Raw genomic sequence first — 19,678 nt, 5'->3', positions numbered from 1 at the left:
GATATTGAGAAAGGCATGAGTGTATACTCTGCAGTATAAGAATTTCTAAAAAATTGTTCTCATGAATGATTGGTGAAGTGGAAATGATGCTGGGTGGACACTAATTTGGCAGAAGGGTATAAGGAGTCATAGTAAATGGGCAGGGTAAGGTATCCCTTTGGACCTGATTCCAGGAGGTAAGTTGGAGAAAAGACACCCTTTTGGCTGCGTGAAAAGCCTTGCTTTTGTGTACAAATTGCATAATATCATTGGGACTGGCAAACTTTGTCAGAGTTAAAAATCACACAACACCAGGTTCGGTGGCTCAGTAGTTAGTACTGCTGCCTCACAGTGCCAGGGACCTGGGTTCAATTCCAACCCCAGGCGACTGTCTGTGTGGAGTTTGCACACTCTCCCCCGATGTGTGCGTGGGTTTCCTTTGGGTGCTCTGGTTTCCTCAAACACTCCACCGATGTTCAGGTTCGACAAATTGGCCATGCTAAGTTGTCCATAGTGTTCAGGGATGTGTAAGTTAGGTGTATCAGTCAGGGACAAATATAGGATAATGCGTTGGGAGAATGGGTCTGGGTGGGTTACTCTTCAGAAGGTTGATGTGGACGTATTGGGTCGAAGGGCCTGTTTCCACACTGTCGGGAATCTATGATTCACTGAAAATAAAATGTGGACAATTAAAAAAAGTGTCAGGTATTTCAGAGTGTCATTAAATACAAGATGATAGGATTTATGCTGCATGATTGAGTTCATAAATTATAATTTTCACAATGGATAGAAATGTTTGTTGACAAAGTGACTATGCACTTTAGGTGAGATATTTGTTTACAAGTACATTGAACATTTAAGTGGTGTTTGTTTTAATTAGGGATTGGTTGAAGCAATTTGACTGTAGTGGGCTTTTTCTATCAAGGAGACTTTTTTGCAGTAATGATATCATCAATATACTTGTAATACCTTGTTTTGTCAGGATGCCTGCTAATTACGCACATACTGGATAATATGCAAGTTGGCATGGGAGGGAAGGACAGAGGTCATTCAGTCGGTACAAGGGAAAGGCAGACTTTCCGAATCGTAAACTTGGGAACTGGCATCTCTCGGGTTGTACTGGGTCACGCATCCTACTCCCAGAATTGTTCCCAGACTGAAAATTTCAAAGGTCGGGTTCAAGGGACATGAGATTTCTTCCAACCTAGACCCATAACCTGGGAACAAAATTATGGGCCATCGATGTGTCTACAAGGTAGCATTGTACATGACATGTCTGTCTGTTGTCTTCCATATTATATACAGTTACAATGTTTTATTCATTGTGACGATGTGCACTGTGTTTGTTTGTGTTACATCATGTGCATGTGTTGTATTGTCTTAGTCCATTCTGTCATGGTCTGTCCTGTGTCATGTAATTGTGCTGTGTCAATTTCTCTGCCTGTGTTGTGTCTGTCTCTACTGTGTGTCTATGTTGGGCCTATGATGTGTATTGTGAATCGTGCTGATGCTGCCCAATAAGATTTAGCATGTTGAAATGTCATGCATGTTCATTGAAATGATTGAGATTTTGTGGAAAGCTGCAAGATCAGATTAAACTAGTCAAAATAGTGCTGTCTTTGAGGAATGAGAGTCTGTGGAGCCTATAGTGAACCTTGAATTTTCCTTCGGAATGATTTACCAAACTGACCACCAGGCTTCTGTTCATTTTGCAGTTTGAAGGGTTGACAGTGGTCTTAAACCATTGAGTTTTGAGCAGTTTATAACAATCAAATCAAATGGACAATTCAGTGTTAAACTGATGCAAGGCGGAACACCATCCCAACTCAGCTCACTGGTACTCTCAGCTTCCTGAATGGAATTGATAGCTACTCATTCCACTCTGATACTCTTGTCACTTCTTTTTACCTTAATGTTATGATGTGGAGGTGTCGTGTTGGGCAAAGTTAAAAATCACACAAAATCAACTTATAGTATATCAGATACCTGACAAAGGAGCACTGATCCGAAAGTAGTGCTTCCAAATAAACCTGTTGGACTATAGGCTGATGCTGTGTGATTTTTAACTTTGTCCTCCTTAATGGTGCTGTGGAGGACTGGGGTGGCTACAGCTCCCCTTTCACATCTGTGCTGTGCTGTCTCTCTGTCTGTCTCTCACACTCACTCTCGGACTCTCTCTCTTTCTGTCTCCCACTTGGTGTATCTCTCACATACAATTCGTAGTTTCAGGAAGTTGTATAGTACAAAAGGAGGACATTCAGCCCATTGGTCTGTGTCTTCTCACTAAATGATCTTATCTCTTAGACTGAACTAACTCTAATCTTTTTTTGACCTCACACTCCTAGCATGAAAAGAAGTGTAATTTCCCTTTACGCATTAAATGATAACACTAAATTTTCATTCTAGTTTCCATTTATTTGATAAATAGAACTTGCTTTATTCTAATTTACTGAAGCAAATCTTTACATATTTTCACCATTGTTACATCTCGTCAGAGCCACTCACCAAAGGAGCCTTACTTTTCCTCTGATACTTTGAATGATCTCCATTTCCACCTTTCTCGAAGACAATAAGACCATAAGCTGTCCATAAGGAGCAGAATTAGTAATTTGGCCTCTTGAGTCTGCTCCATCATTGGATGAGATAATGTCTGATCTGTAATCCTCATCTCAAAATGCCTGCCTTATCCCCTCAATGTTTGATCTCTTACTAATTAAAATCTGTCTATTTGAATATACTGAATGTCCCAACTTTTACAGTCCACTGTGCTAAAGAATTCCACAGATTTATTACCCTTTGAGGGAAGAAGTTCCTCCTCATCGCTCTCTCAAATGGGTGACTCCTTACTCTGAGATTATGCCTCTGACCATAGACACTCCTAAAACAGGAAACAACCTTTCTGCATTTACCTGGTTCAGTTCTCTAAGCGTTTTATGCTTCTATAAGGTTGCCTCACATTCTTCTAAACTCCAATACAAATGTACTCAACCTCTTCTCATTAAATAATCCCTCCTTACCTGGGGTCAACCACGCGAATGTCCTCCGATAGTCTCTGTTGCTAGTATATCTTTCCTTAAATAAGGGGACCGAAACTGTTCACAATATTCCAGAGGTGGTCTCACTGCTTAGAGTCTAGATTAGAGTGGTGCTGGAAAAGCACAGCAGGTCAGGCAGCATCTGAGGAATAGGAAAACTGATGTTTCAGGCAAAACCCCTTCATCATGACTGAAGGTAAATGATCCCATCAAGCCACATTTCATTCTGTGTCCTCCATGCTAAATATCCAAACTGTCCAGCGATGAGCAGGCTGGGTGGATTAATGGTAGAAAATGCAAGATTGCAGGAATAGGATAGAGGGGTGAGATGCTCTATTGGAGGGTGGTTGTAGACCTGATGAGTTGAGTGGCCTGCTTCCACACTGTAGGGATTGTTCTGAAGTATCATTGAATGTACATATTCAGAATTTAGAAGCATATTATAGAAATAGAATTTGGGCATGTAATTGGTGAATTAATAGAGTACGAGTGAATGCATGTTTCTCTGATGGTGAAAAATATGTAGTGGGATCCCCAAGGATAGGTATTAGGATTTTTGCATTTCTTGCTTGAACCTGGGTATAATTCAAACTTGAAAAAAACTTGAACAGTGTTATGAAATAGAAAACCTTCGGGGATTGAGTATACCAACACTTAAAATCGACAGTATAGCTTTATTCAGATGGAATTGTAATTTCATCACAAAGAATATGAAGAATGGAATTTCCCATTTTTAAATAATGTGTTTTGTTGATTGATGCTCATGGTCCCTTTTGGCAGCCAGTCCTCCTCTGCACCTTCCTTCCACCAATGCTTCCAGGTCTGTGCCCATGAATAGTATAAAATGCGGCTTTTTTCATATTTGACAGTGAGTAGGATAGCAGCACGGTTCTGGAGGATGGAAGCAGGCTGGTGAAACGGGCAGATGCATGGTTGATGCAGACGAATGCAGATAATTGATATATGATGTACTTTGGGAGAAGTGTGGAGAAAGTGAGGACTGCAGATCCTAGAGATCAGAGTCAAGAGTGTGTTGTTGGAAAAGCACAGCAGGTCAGGGAGCATCCAAGGAGCAGGAGAATCGATGTTTTGGCCATAGGCTGTTCATCAGGAATGAGGCTTGTGGTCTGGGGGGGAGCTGAGAGATAAATTGGAGGGGGGTGGGGCTGAGGGGAAGGTAGCTGGGAATGCAATAGGTAGATGAAGGTGGGGGAGAAGGTGATAGGTAGGAGAGGAGGGTGGAGCAGATAGGTGGGAAAGACGGACAGGTGAAGAGGGCGGTGCTGAACTGGAGTCTTGGGACTGGAATAAGGTGGGGGGAGGGGAAATGAGGAAAGTGTGGTGAATTCCACATTAATCCCGTGGGGGTGCAGGGTCCCAAGGCAGAAGATGAGGTGGTCTTCCTCCAGGCTTCAGCTGGTAAAGTTTGGCAAAGGAGGAGGCCCAAAACCTGTATGTCCTTGGTAGAGTGGGAGAGGGAGTTGAGGTGTTCAGCCATGGGGTGGTGGGGTTGGTTGGTGTGGGTGTCCCAGAGATGTTCTCTGAAACGATCTGCAAGTTGGGAAAAGTTGTGCTGAGGTGGCCAACACAGCATCACATTCCCTGGCAAACATTTCTATCTCAGGCCTACCGCAGTGCTACAGACTCAATGCAAGCTGGAAGGGCAGCCCTCATTTCCTGCTTGGGGACCTTACATTCTTCAGGACTCAGTATTGAGTTAATAATCATAGAACATGATTGCCTTTACCCATATTTATTACTCATCTCCACAACCCGGATCCTGTCATGATATGGGTTATTTTCAGTCCAACCAACCCGTTATCACTTACCTAGCTCCATTTCTTCCCTGTTTTGATAACTCAATCCCCTTTATCTGCTTAAACTTTCTTTTTCTCTCTTTCTCATTGGACTCCCTCGCCACCTATTCACTCACTTCTTGTCACTCCCACCTGCCTATCATCAGCATAAATACTGTTGAGTCCTAGCTGCTACCAATTCTGAAGAAAGGTCATTGGACTCAATGTTAAAGTGATTTTCTCTCCACTGATGCTTTCAGACCTGTTAAGTTTCTCCAGCAATTTCTGTTTTTGTGTGTTTCACATCTCCAGCATCCGCAGTTCTGTGTTTTATGTTTATACAATTGAAGAAAACTGATTTTTGGGTTTATGGAGAAAACTCTGTGGAGTGTGGCTAGTTAGACAATGCTTTTAAAGGAATGTTGGTTCAAGTGGGCTCTTTGCGTGCTGTAAGATTTCATGATTCCTTGAAAATTACATTTGAATTTTCTTCCTCTACTCTAGTTCATTCCAGATTATAACAAATCACTGCATAAAAAGAAATGTTTCTCTTTGTATCGCCTCATCAATTACCACTTATGGTAACATAAAGCACATTCCAGTAATTCTGTTGAAAAACTTTCTTCTAATCTTGTCCTCTCTAATGATTTCATTCCTCAGTCCAAAATTTCCATTTTTGTCCTTGACTGGAAACTCAGTGAGCTATCTGCTTGCCAATGGTTGTTATGATGTAATTTCTGTTTGTTTTACTAAAGATTGTGTAAGTTGACAAAGTCAGTGGTGAAGATGGCAAAAGTCCAGCGAGGCATGTCAGGAAATGGTGTGCACTGAATTGCTTTGCTGATTCTCTATCCTTTAACATTAGCAGATGAAAACATGCAAAACAAAGCACTGGGCTCTTTTTCCAAGAGATAGAATTGCAAAGTAGTGAAGTTGTATTAAACTTACATAGAAGCTTTGTTAGATCACAGTTGGATCACTACGAACAGTTCTGATCTCCATATTACATACATCCAGACACTGGGGAATGTGGGGGGGAGAAAACAAGTATAACACCAGAATTGAGAGCATTTTAACGATCTGAAATGATTGAATGGGTTGAAGTTATTTTTTCCCAGCAAAGACTGAGGATGATTTGATTTAAGATCGTGAAGGTGTTTGATGGGGCAGGTGTTGAAAGGATCTTCGGATGGTACTACATAGAACGAGATACTTCAGCTCTTTGTGCCTTTTAATAGAGCTGTTCAATTGAATCCTACACTGCCGAGCTCTGTCATTTTCTTTCTCTTCAAGTATTTACCTAATTTTCTTTAGAAAATTACTGTAAAATCATGCTTCTAAAACCCGTTCAGGCAGTAAATTCAGCAAAACGTATTGTATGTATTGTGACTCACTGGGATTGTTTGCTGGAAATCAAGCCCACTATTCCTGGAGTTGTCACAAATGTGGGAATTTGATTAACCCACCAAATAACACAACTTTACTGAACTTCTATTTCAAGTTAAAATAATATGCATATGTTTTTCATTATCAGGATAATCACTATTTACTGCAATCGAATTTCTTTAATCAAGGGTAAGGAAGAACCATAAATGCTAATCTACAATTCTATAACTTAAACTCTACCCCTTTCTTAAAATTCCAATACCCCTCATCAAATTCAGTTTGCCATTCACAAATCCTTGCTGACTATGCCCAGTCAGACCATTAGCAACCACATGTGTATTATTCCCAAGTTTTATAATAGATTCAACCATTTACCCTACTGCAGATGTAAAGCTAACAGATCTGAAGTTTCCTGTTTTCTCTCTCACTCTGTTCTTAAATAGTGATGAACATGGCTGCAATACATTCATTTTCCTCACCAAAGTTATTAATGTATACTGTAAATAATTGTAGCCCCAGCACTGATCTCTTTAACACTCCATTAGTTGCAGGTTGTCATCTTAAAAAGTGCCCCCATCTCAGTTCTTTATCTTCTATCACTGAGCCAATCCTCTATCCATCTTAATATTGTGTCCCCAACCGATGGGCTCTTGTCTTATTAGTAGCCTTATGTACAGATCCCAATAAACACATTTTGGGAAATCCAAATATATTACACCTCCTGGTTCCCCTTTCTCTATCCTGTTTGTTGTGTCGTCAAAGAATTCTAATAAATTTGTCAGGCACGACTTTCCCTTCATGGAACCAAGAAATATATTGACAAGTTTCCCTTTATCCAAAAATGTGTTATGACCTCAAGCCAATAGATTGTTTATATATGACTTTGACTTTGTTCACTTACCTTGAAATTATACCTTGAAATAACTTCCTTAAGCATAGCTTCTAACGTTTTCCCTGTGACAGATGTTAAGCTGTGATATGAGATTTAGTAATGCTGCGTCTAGTGGTGGAAAACAATGATAAACTGAATAGGAAAAATGTTCAACTTGAAGGAAACCCTGGATTGAGATGTCAGAGTTCAAGTGGTGATGAGTAACGATGTAAATGCAGTTTAAGTATACAGCATTTTGATAAGTGGATGTCTGAGTGAGGAGATAATTGAATGAGCCAATGATACTGAGAGAACTTGAAATAAATTTCAGTAAGTTGCATATTACTGTAGATGGATCCTTTAGCTATATATTATTGTCGAACTGTATAATATTCCAGAAGTGTACACTATCTCAGAACATTTTAAGATGTCTAACTTACGTAATACCTTGAAGTCCTATAATATCCCTGAGTTAATAATATCCCAGAGACTTATAGTATACCGGAGCTTTATAATATCTTGAGGCATGTAATATCTTGGAACTCTTTATAGTCCAGGAACCAATTTAATTGGCTGTTATTTCTCTCAAAGCGTTGAAAATGAATTGCTGTTTTCCTTATGATTTGAAAAAATTACAAGATCACAGGATCAGGAAGAAGCCATTCAATCCACTGAATGTATTCTACCATTCAGTTAGATCATGAAACATTATCTACCAAGTGCCACTTGCTGTTTCCATATCTCTAGAAGTTACCAGACTTTAGAAATCTGCGGATTTTTGACTTGAACCAGCACAATGGTTGAACGTCCACAACCTTTGGGGATTGAAAATTCCAAAGATTTGCAAACCTTTGAGGAAGGAATTTTCTCCTCATTTCAGTCCTACATGGTTGAGCCTCTTCCTGAGACTTTGTCCTCTGGTTCTAGACACCAAGACAACAGAAACATTCTTTCTACATGCACCATGTCTTGGTCTGCAAGAAATTTGTGTGTTTCTATGGGATCACCTCTCATTCTTTGAAATTCCCCAGAAAAACACAGACCTGAATGTTCTCAACCTCATTTCATAGGATGGTTCTGCCATCCCAGGAAACAGTCTGGTGAATTTGCATGAGGCTTCCTCACCATTATCAAGGGTGACCAGAACTGCAATCTCACTAAGATTCTATGCAATTGCAATAGGATGTTGATTCTACTTGAATTCTCTTGCAGTGAAGGCTAACATACCATTTGTAAACCTTGTCAATTGTTGAACATGCATGCTAGCTTTTGAAAGTGAAGTGAAAGACAGAATAGTCCAAGAGGACCATAGATTGCTCTCTCATTAGAAAGTGGTTACTGGTGGTCAGTTTAATCTGAGGGTCACCACATAAGACCACCAGACTATATGAAATAGAAACAGGAATAGATCGTTTGCCCCTTGGAGCCTTCTATCCTTTCAGTAGGATCATGATTGTTCTGAAATTCCTCACGTCCACGATCCTATGTTTCTCTCTAACCCTTCATTTCCCTATTAGATTAGATTCCCTACAGTATGGAAACAGGCCTTTCAGTCCAACAAGTCCACACCAACCCTCCGAAGAGTAACCCACCCAGACCCACTCCCCTACTCTATGTTTACCCCTGACTAATGTACTGATCAAGAGTCTATTTATCTTTGCATTATGTCTATATAAGGACTTTTCCTCCACAGCTCTCCCTGGCAAGGAATTCTCAAGACTCTCAACCTTTTGAGAGAAGAAATTGTCATCATCTCTGTCTTAAATTGGTGCCTCTTTATCCTGAGACCATGCCTTCTGATCCTAGATTGTCCTGTGAAGGGTCACATTCTCTCAGCATTTACCCTGTCAAGCCCCTTAAGAACCACATCTGTTTTTATAAGATTAATACTCATTCTTTGAAACTAAAGTGAGTAGAGTCCCAACCTGTTTAGCCTTTGCTTAAAAGTAAACCCCTCCGTATCAGGAATTATCCGAGTGAATCTTCTCTGAGCTGCGTCCAGTGAAATTATATCTTACTTTAAATGAGAGGTCGTGCTCACAGTACTCACCAGTATCTTGTCCAATTGCCATAAGATGTACTCTTATACCCCAACCTCCTTGAAATAAGGGCCAATATTCCCTTAACCTTCCTGATTATCTGCTGCAACTCTGTGCTAGCTTTCTATGTTTCATGCACTGGTACTCCTAAGCTCCTTTGTGTTGCAACTCTCTGCAGGTTTTCCCCATTAAATGATACCCTGTTCTTTTGTTCTTCCTTCCAAAGTGAATAACTTCACATTTTTTCACTTTATATTCCACTTACCAACTTCTTGCCCCCTCACCTAACCTATGAGTTTTAATTTTCCAAGTGTGTTGCTATTACGTTGTTAACAATAGATTCTAATACTTTTCCAATAATAGACGTTAAGCTAACTGGCCTACAGCTAATTTTTCTGTCTCCCTTTTTGAATTGGGGTGTCACACTAGCAGTTTTCCAATCCTCCAGCACTTTTGTAGAATCCAAGAATTTTGGGAAAATTACAACCAGCTCATCCGCCAACTCTACAGTTACAGTTGGTTATCATATAAAGCGTGCTTCAGTAGCACGATTTGGCTATGATGTTGCTGAAGAATTAGGGAACGGTATTTTTGAGAATGCTTACTTCTGTTCGCAATAGCATGATTCCAGCAGTGATCGTTTCAAATGCCTCATTCAGCACATGCCGATATCAGCACTGAAGTCTCCCTGCCATTCTGTGGATGTGCTGATGTCTGTTGTCGTCAGAGCATGTGAGAAGTGCAGTACCTACATTGAGCAACTTCATCTCAAAAATTAAACTAATGAATGTACATTGCTCTCCCTCTAAAGCAAGAATATCCTTGTATAATTCCTATTTAAACCCTGTATAATTCTTGCAGGACTACTTTACTCTTATACCATTTGCCTTTCTAATTTGCACTTGTACCTGCATATCACATAATCTACTCCTAGATAATGGTGTCTTTTTGCAAAAATGGTGGGGCATAGTGACAAGAACGTTAGCAAGAAGCGTCTCTGCTCATAAAATTGCAAGTGGTGAATGCAAAAGAAAGGCTATAGCACTGGAAGAGAAGCCAGATGCTATAAAGCATTTTGACCATAAGGAGAGAACATGTGATATAGCTAGCTCACAGGTTGGCTTTGAAGAAGTGGAAAGTGAGGATATGGAAGAGCTGCTTGAGTCTAACTGTGAAGACCTCTCTACAGCTGATTGTCGCTGAGTGGGAAGTAGAAGCTGGAGATGAAGATGAAGTAGTCCAGGATGCAGCACCATGACAGCTTCCCATTTCTCTTTTGGCTTCTATCCTGAGGGAAATCGAGGGGCAGTTGCAGCTCTTGGAGGACAACGATTACAATGCAAAACACAGCAAGATAGCAGTTTGTTCAATAAGATATCACCTGGCACCTTTTTCAAGACAGAAGCAAAAGGGCAAAGCAGCAGAAACTGGATGTCTTTTTTTAAACCAACCCCCAAGAAACAGTCAGAAGACAATCAATCACAGCCACCCACCTCTGCAACCACAACTGCACCTGAGGGTGGTGATGATGAAGACTCTCTGTCCCTGCATTAACAATATTTTTTCAACGTAATGCATTAAATTGACTTTTGTTTCATTAATAAATATGAATTAAGCCTTCATTCAGGCTGTGCTATACTTTGTGTTTCGATGTTTGGGTGATTTTTCAGCGATCATGAGTGATATTGTTTGCTGGTCTGCCCCTAACCCCACTTTTCCAATAGGCCACACTATTTATATTAAGCGTTTTTTTTATTAAGCAAGGTTTCACTGCAACGCAACTACTGCGTTATAGGAGAACTACCTGAACTTCTTTTGGGATCCTAGGATACAAGCTATCAGGTCCAGGGATCCACTTTAGCCTCATTAGTTTGTCTAATACTACTTCTTTAGTGATAGTGGTGGTACTTAATTCCTTTCCATATTCTTTATGCTTAACGGAATGTTCAAAGAATTTTTCATCATAAAGGCTGATGCAAAACATCTGCTTAACTCTTCTGACCTTTCGTTGTTCCCCATAACTGCATCCTCAGATTCTCAGGTGTGGAGTGAGGTTGAGAAGGCAGGGTGTTCATGGTGACCACAGCCAGTTTAGGAATTAAACCTATGTTGTTGATATCATGTAAATCTGCTGGGTGAGCCAAACAACCTCAATTAGTCCCATGAACAAGGAAATTAACAACCTCTCACATTTAAGAAATATTCCGTCTTCCTTTTTTCTATCGAAATGAGGAACTTTACACTTGTAAACATTATTTTCCATTAGATTAGATTAGGTTCTCTACAGTATGGAAACAGGCCCTTCGGCCCAACAAATCCACACTGACCCTCTGAAGAGTAACCCACCCAAACCCATTCTCCTATCCTATATTTACCCCTAACTAATGCCCTATCACTATGGACAATTTAGCGTGGCCAGTTCACCTAACCTGCACATCTTTGGATCGTTGGAGGAAACCCACACAGACACGGGGAGAATGTGCAAACTCCATGCAGGCAGTCGCCCGAGGCCAGAATCGAACCCGCGTCCCTGGCGCTGTGAGGCAGAAGTGCTAATCACTGAGCCACCGTGCTGCCCTGCCATGGGCTTGCCATTTGCCTAGCCTGCCCAAGTCCTCTTGGAACCTCCTTCTTCATCTTCACAATTCACAGAGTGACAGAAGTATTATAGCACAGAAGGAAGACATTCAGCACATCATATCTGCACCCAGTTCTCCAAATGACTGTCAAGAGTTAGCGCCATTGCCCTACATTTTCCTATCAGTTTGTACACTGAATAATTTTCTATATAGAAACAGTTGAATTGAACCTGCCTCCATTACCCTTCCAGGCAGTGCATTTCAAACCTGAACCATGCATAAAATGAAAAAATGTTTTCCTCACATTACATTTGCTTTTGTTGTAAGTCTCTCAAACTCTGTAGCCCTTGTTCTTGATCCTTAAACAAGCGGGAGCAGTTTCTCCCTGTCCATTCAGTCCTTTTGTGATTTTGAAAATTTCTACCAGGTTTCCTTTTTACAGTCCCAACCTCGCCATTCTATCATCATAATTGAAAACCATTTCATTCATCCCTGAAATCATTTTTGTTAATGTTTTCTGCACTCTTTCCAACTTGTTCATGTCTTTCCTATAGATTGTCCAGAACTATATTCATCATTCCAGGTGACGTCTAACAAGTGTCTTGTACAAGTCTTACACAAATTCAGCATCATCTTCTTGCTATTGTACTCTATTAATAAAACTGAGGATAGTATATGTTTTATTAAATTTTCTCCCCACCTATCTTGTCACTTTTAAAGATCTGAGCATATGCTACCTAGGTCCCTTTACTTCTGCACCCCCTTTGGAATTGTACCCCTTAGCTATTGTCTGCCCATGTTCTCCCTACTAAATTGTATCACCTCACGATTCTCTATATTGAACTTCAGCTGCCACTAATCCGCCCAGGGAAAAGTGAAGACTGCAGATTAGATTAGATTAGATGGAAGCAGGCCCTTCGGCCCAACAAGTCCACACTGACCCACCGAAGCGCAACCCACCCAGACCCATTCCCCTACATTTACCCCTTCACCTAACACTATGGGCAATTTAACATGGCCAATTCACCTAACCTGCACATTTTTGGACTGTGGGAGGAACCCACGCAGACAGTGGAAGAATGTGCAAACTCCACACAGTCAGTTGCCTGAGGCGGGAATTGAACCCTGGTCTCTGGCGCTGTGAGGCAGCAGTGCTAACTACTGTGCCACCATGCTGCCCACGGAGATCAGAGTCCAGATTAGAATGGTGCTGGAAAAGCACAGGAGGTCAGGCAGCATCCGAGGAGTAGGAAAGTCGACGTTTCGTGCAAAAGCCCTTCATCAGGAATGGAGGCAGGGAGCCTCCGGGGTGGACAGATAAATTGAAGGGGGTTGGGACTAGGGAGAAGGTAGTAAAGAGTACAGTAGATGAACGTGGGTGGGGATGGAGGTGATAGGCCAGAGAGGAGGGTGGAGCAGATAGGTGGGAAGGAAGATTGGTCATGACATTGTTGGATGTGCAGGTGAATCTTTGATGGATGTGGAAGGCCAGGATGGTCAGGTTTGTGGATCTTGGGAAGGAGGTAGAATCGGGTGGTGCAGGGTTCCCGGACTATGAGGTTGGAAGCTGTGAGTGGGAGATCTCTTGAGGTGATGAGGTTATGTATGGTCTGGAAGATGATAGTTTGGTGATCGGGGGTGGGGTCATGATTGAGGGGGCAGTAGGAGGAAGTGCATGGACATCCAATCACTCTACACCTCCATCTGCCATGATCAGGGCCTCCAAGCCCTTGGTTTTATCCTCTCCTAACGTCCCCAACAGTACCCTTCCACTGACACTCTCATTCGTTTGGCTGAACTGGTCCTCACTCTTAACAATTTCTCCTTCGTGTCCTCCCACTTCCTCCAGATGAAAGGGGTAGCCATGGGCACCCGCATGGGCCAAAGCTATGCCTGTCTCTTTGTCGGCTACGTAGAACACTCCACCTTCCGTAGTTACATCGGGACCACTTCTCATCTCGTCCTCCGCTAATTGGATGCAAGCATAAGAGGTACAGTTAGTAAGTTTGCAGATGACACCAAAATTGGAGGTGTGGTGGACAGTGAAGAAGGTTACCTCAGATGACAACAGGATCTTGATCAGATGGGCCAATGGGCTGAGAAGTAGCAGATGGAGTTTAATGCGAGGTGCTGCATTTTGGGAAAGCATATCTTAACAGGACTTGTACACTTAATGGTAGGGTCCTAGGGAGTGTTGCTGAACAAAGAGACCTTGGAGTGCAGTTCATAGCTCCTTGAACATGGAGCCGCAGGTAGATAGGTTAGTGAAGAAGGCATTTGGTATGCTTTCCTTTATTGATCAGAGTATTGAGTACAGGAGTCGGGAGGTCATGTTGCAGCTGTACAGGACATTGTTTAGGTGACTGTTGGAATATTGCGTGCAATTCTGGTTTCCTTCCTATCAGAAAGATGTTGTGAAACTTGAAGGTGTTCAGAAAAGATTAACAAGGATGTTGCCAGGGTTTGAGGATTTGAGTTGTAAGGAGAGGCTGAATAGGCTGGGGCTGTTTTCCCTGGAGCGTCAGAGGCTGCAGGGTGACCTTATAGAGGTTTACAAAATTATGAGGGGCATGGATAGGATAAATAGACAAAGTCTTTTCCCTGGGGTGGGGGAGTCCAGAAACTAGAGGGCATAGGTTTAGGGTGAGAGTATGAAATGAATTGCCAGAGGAAGTGGTGGAGGCTGGTACAATTGAAATATTTAAAAGGCATTTGGATGGGTATATGAATAGGAAGAGCTTGGAGGGATATGGGCCGGGTGCAGGCAGGTGGGACTAGATTGGGTTGGGTATCTGGTCGGCATGGACAGACTGGACCGAAGGGTCTGTTTCCATGCTGTACATCTCCATGACTTTATGGAGATGTACATCGGCGCCACCTCATGCTCCTGCGAGGAGGTTGAGCAGTTCATCAACTTCACCAACACATTCCACCCTGACCTTAAATTCACCTGGACCATCTCCGACACTTTCCTTCCCTTCCTGGACCTCTCCGTCCCTATCAATGATGATCGACTTGACGCTGACATTTTTTACAAACCCACTGACTCCCACAGCTACCTGGATTACACCTTTTCCCACCCCACATCCTGCAAAAATGCTATCCCGTATTCCCGATCGCTCCTCCTCCGCCGTATCTGCTCCCAGGAGGACCAGTTCCACCACAGAACACACCAGACTGCAATTTCCTTTTCCACGTGGTTGAAGATGTCCTCCAACGCATCTCATCCACATCCCTCAATATTACCCCTGCAACCGTAACAAGGACAGAACCCCCCTTGTTCTCACCTTCCACCCTACCAACCTTTGCATAAACCACATCATCTGCCAACATTTCTGCCACTTCCAAATGGACCCCACCACGAGGGGTATATTTCCCTCCCCACCTATTTCTTCTTTCCGCAAAGACCATTCCCACTGTGAGGTCATGCCCCCTTAATCATCCACCCTCCCCTCCTGGCACCTTCCCCTGCCACCACAGGAATTGCAAAACCTGCGCTCACACCTCCCCCTTCACCTCCATCCAAGGCTCCAAGTGAGCCTTCCACATCCATCAAAGTTTCACCTGCACATCCACCAATGTCATTTAGTGTATCCGTTGCTCCCGATGCGGTCTCCTTTACATTGGGGAGACTGGACGCCTTCTCGCAGAGTGCTTTAGGGAACATCTCCAGGACACCCGCACCAATCAACTTCACCGCTCAGTGGCCCAACATTTCACCTCCCCTTTCCACTCTGCCGAGGACATGCAGGTCCTGGGCCTCCTCCACCACCGCTCCCTCACCACCTGATGCTTGGAGGAAGAACGCCTCATCTTTCATCTCGGGACCCTTCAACCCCAGGACATCAATGTGGATTTCACCAGTTTTCTCATTTCCCCTCCCCCCACCTTAGCCCAATTCCAACTTTCTAGCTCAGCACCATCCTCATGACATGTCCTATCTGCCAATTTTCCTTCCCACCTATCTGCTCCACCCTCCTCTCTGACTTATCACCTTCATCCCCACCTCCATCCACCAATTGTACTCTTAGCTACCTTCTTCCCCAGCCCCACCCCCTCCCATTAATCTCTCCATCCCGGAGGCTCCCTGGCTCCATTCCTGATGAGTGGCTTTTGCCCGAATTGTCGATTTTCCTGCATTGTCGATGCTGCCTGAGATTTTCCAGCACTACACTAATCTAGGCACTAATCTGCCCACCCTACCAACTTGTCAATGACCTTTTAAATTTTACACTGTCTTCCTCATATTTCTCGTCAGCACATTTATCTCTATCACCCAAGGTCAAGCATATTAACATATAGTAGGAAACGAAAGGGTCCTAATACTGACCCCTGTATTATTCCCTCCCAATCTCATGTATTTTAATTTGTTTCCATTGTTTCTTTTGTAAGACTTCATTGAAAACCTTCAGAAAATCCTAATACAGCATACCCATTGGTTCTCCCATATATGCTCTGTGAGTAACATCCTCAATATCTTCAACAGATTTGTCAAGCATGATTTTCTTTTTGTAAATCCATGTTGGCTATCCATCAGATCATTATTGGCACAAAATCAGAAATTGCTGGTGAAAATCAGCAAGTCTGGCAGTTTATGTGGAGAGAAAGCGGAGTTAAAGATTTGGGTCCACTGACCTTTCTTCAGGTTCTTCACTGGACCCTTCACCCCAAAAGCTTTGATGTTAGACTGTAGAATCATAAAATCCCTGCAGTGATGAAGCAGGCCATTCGGCCCATCAAGTCCTCTGAAGAGCATCCCATTCAGACCCGCTCCCCCATCCCTGTAACCCTATGTTTTCCATCGGTAATTCACCGAGCCTGAACATCCCTGGACATTATGGGCAAATTAGCATGGCCAATCCATCTAAGCTGCACATCTTTGGACTGAGGGGGGAAAGACACGGAGATAGTGTGCAAACTCCACACAGTCATCCGATGGTGAAATCGAACCCAAGGTCCGAGGTGTGTGAGGCAGCAGTGGTCACCACTGTGCCATTCCACAAAGGTTCTGTGGAGAGTCTTAGGACCTTTTATGAATTAGTGAACAAATCAGAATGATTTTGAAGTGCAGCTGTTTAATATTGGAGATGCCAGAAGATTGGAGTATTGCAAATGTCATAGGCTAATTCAGAGGAGTATGTAAAGACGCACAGCAGTTACTGGCCAACCTTGATGGTTGGCAATTTTCTTGAAACAATAATTCAGAGTAAAATTTATAGTCACCTAGGTAATACAGGTTAATACAAGAAAATCAGCGTGGATTTGTTTTGCTAAGTTTTTTTTTGTGGAGGCAACAGGCTGTTTTAATGAGCGTAATACTGCTGCTCAGTTCCAAAAGTCATTTGACACAGTGGAACTCAACAGATCTGTGAGCAAATTTACATCTCTTGTAATAAAAGGGACAGTAACAACATGGATGTAATATTGGCTGAGGAACAGAGAGTAATGCCTAATGGATGATTTCAGACTGCATGAAGGGCTTATGCCCGAAACGCCGAATTTCCTGTTCCTTGGATGCTGCCTGACCTGCTGCGCTTTTCCAGCAACACATTTTCAGCTCTGATCTCCAGCATCTGCAGACCTCACTTTTTCCTCGAAGATTTCAGACTGCATTAAGGTTTGTCATGCAGTGTGTATGGGATTGAGACCTTTTTTTACTATTTTGAATGAATGATCTAGATTTTTGTGTGCGTGGCACAGTTTCAGTATTTGCCAATGATATGAAACATGGAAGCATTGTGAAGTCTGTGGAGAACAGTGTACAACTTCAGAAGTTCAAAGTTAGTGACATGGATGGACAAGTTGCAGATTAAAGTTAATGATTTGTTTTATACGAAGAATACAGGGTTGAAATAGTGGGCACAATTCTAAAAGGATGCAGGAGCCGGGGGTGGGGGCCTGGCTGGGTGAAGATGTAGATGAGTCATGTTATATCTGTGTAAAATACTAGTGTTACTTTAATTGGAGGATTGAGTTGGGGTACAACACTTTGGGAAGATTGCGAAAGCTTCAGAAGGATTGTAGAATAGGTTGTCAAGAATGTTCCAGGGATGACGAACTTCAGTGATGCTGACAGATTGGAGACTTTCCTCCTTGGAATGAGAAAGTTGAGAGGAGATTTGATTGAGGTGTTCAAAATCATGAGGGATCTGGGGAGAATAGATAGGGAGAAACAGTTCCCATTGGCAGTGTTCCCCTATCAGATGGTCAGTACTGAGACAGTGTCCCTCTATCAGATGGTCAGTACTGAGGCAGTGTCCCCCTGTCAGATGGTCAGTACTGAGGCAGTGTCCCTCTATCAGACGGTCAGTACTGAGGCAGTGTCCCCCTGTCAGATGGTCAGTACTGAGGCAGTGTCCCTCTATCAGACGGTCAGTACTGAGGCAGTGTCCCACTGTCAGATGGTCAGTACAGAGGCAGTGTTCCCCTGTCAGATGGTTAGTACTGAGGGATTGCTGCATCTCTGAGGGTCAGTACTGAGGAAATATTGCATTGTTAGTCAGTATTCAGGGAGTGTTGCACTGTTGGGATCAATACTGAGGGAGTGCAGCACTGTTGGAATCTGTCCCTAAAGAGCGCGGCACTGTTGGGATCACTACTGAGGGAGTGGGAACTGTTGGGATCATTAATGAGGAAGTGTGGCACTGTTGGGATGAGTACTGTGGGAGTGCAGCACTGTTGGGATCAGTAGTGAGGGCGTGCAGCACTGTTGGGATCAGTACTGTGGGCGTGCAGCACTGTTGGGATCAGTACTGTGGGAGTGCAGCACTGTTGGGATCAGTACTGTGGGCGTGCAGCACTGTTGGGATCAGTAATGTGGGAGTGCAGCACTGTTGGGATTAGTACTGTGGGAGTGCAGCACTGTTGGGATCAGTACTGAGGGCGAGCAGGACTGTTGGGATCAGTACTGTGGGTGTGCAACACTGTTGGGATCAGTACTGAGGAAGTGCAGCACAGTTGGGATCAGTACTGAGGGCGAGCAGGACTGTTGGGATCAGTACTGAGGGTGCAGCACTGTTGGTATCTGTACTGAGGGCGTACAGCACAGTTGGGATCAGTACTGAGGGCGAGTAGGACTGTTGGGATCCATACTGAGGGTGTGCAGCACTGTTGGGATTAGTACTGTGGGAGTGCAGTGCTGTGGGACGGTCAGTACTGAGAGGGTGCTGCACTGTTGGAGGGTCAGTACTGAGGGAGTGCTGCACTGTCTGGGGGTAGGTACTGAGGGAGTGCTGCACTGTCTGGGGGTAGGTACTGAGGGAGTGCTGCACTGTCCGCGGATCGATACTGAGGAAGTGCTGCACTGTCTGGGGGTCGATCCTGAGGGAATGTTGGCGCTGCCGAAGATGCCTTCTTTCCGATTAGATTTTAAACGTGTCATTATGTACCGGAGCGGAGCAATTTACAGCGACTGAATCCTTTGGAAACAACTTGAGTTTAGAATTGTCAGTGTTGACCGCTGCTATATTTACGTTTGTGAAGGGAGGTGGAATGGGAATCGGGAATATTTGGGCACAGTTTCTTTCAGCAGTTCATTCCGTGCTTTCTCATTCCAGTGATTATAAATACAGATATCTTTTTAATTGCTTCATTTATTTTCCAGCCTCAATATTGGTAAACAAACAGAAATTGACTCTTAAACGTACTCCGCTTTAGTTCAGGCTTTGAATCTGGGTGCTGTCGGGAGTTTTGAATCCTGGTGAACCAGTTACAGGAGTATTTTGACCTCTCGATCCGATTTGCAAAGCATTGTCTTGGGTTGTTTGGACTTCGCCAAGACTTGGGGAAGCCTCATATCATCAACTCCTCTAGGTGGAACTGAAGGAGAAAAGCAGTGTGCTGTGTGAGTTGGTGCAGGAACTTTGCAATCAGTTGGGTTGGGTGCAGCATGTTTTTTTGGAAAGTTTACAAGAGCGCCAAGAGGCAGGGAATGAAAGGAATGCTGGTGTTTGGAATGCAGAGCTTTTTTTCCTGTTTGTCTCGGAGACTCGGG

General features: G+C 43.2%; 1 protein-coding gene across 7 annotated transcripts in view; it reads left to right on the top strand.

The window, feature by feature from the left end:
* The window catches only part of lpp (LIM domain containing preferred translocation partner in lipoma), a 401,787-nt gene that overhangs the window by 22,449 nt on the left and 359,660 nt on the right, over nucleotides 1–19,678 (top strand). The window contains exon 1 of one of the 7 annotated variants that reach the window (XM_060834657.1): nucleotides 13,659–13,676. The exons of the other annotated variants lie outside the window; for them this stretch is intronic. The gene's annotated coding sequence lies outside the window, so the exon portion shown is untranslated. Of the gene's footprint in view, nucleotides 1–13,658; nucleotides 13,677–19,678 lie in introns of those variants that run through there. 7 annotated transcript variants of the gene reach the window in all.

The sequence above is a fragment of the Hemiscyllium ocellatum genome, chromosome 13 (assembly GCF_020745735.1).
Source record: "Hemiscyllium ocellatum isolate sHemOce1 chromosome 13, sHemOce1.pat.X.cur, whole genome shotgun sequence".
In the NCBI taxonomy this organism is placed as follows: Eukaryota; Metazoa; Chordata; class Chondrichthyes; order Orectolobiformes; family Hemiscylliidae; genus Hemiscyllium; species Hemiscyllium ocellatum.
Note: the sequence above shows the minus strand (reverse complement) of the source record. Positions and strands in the feature narration are given on the sequence as shown.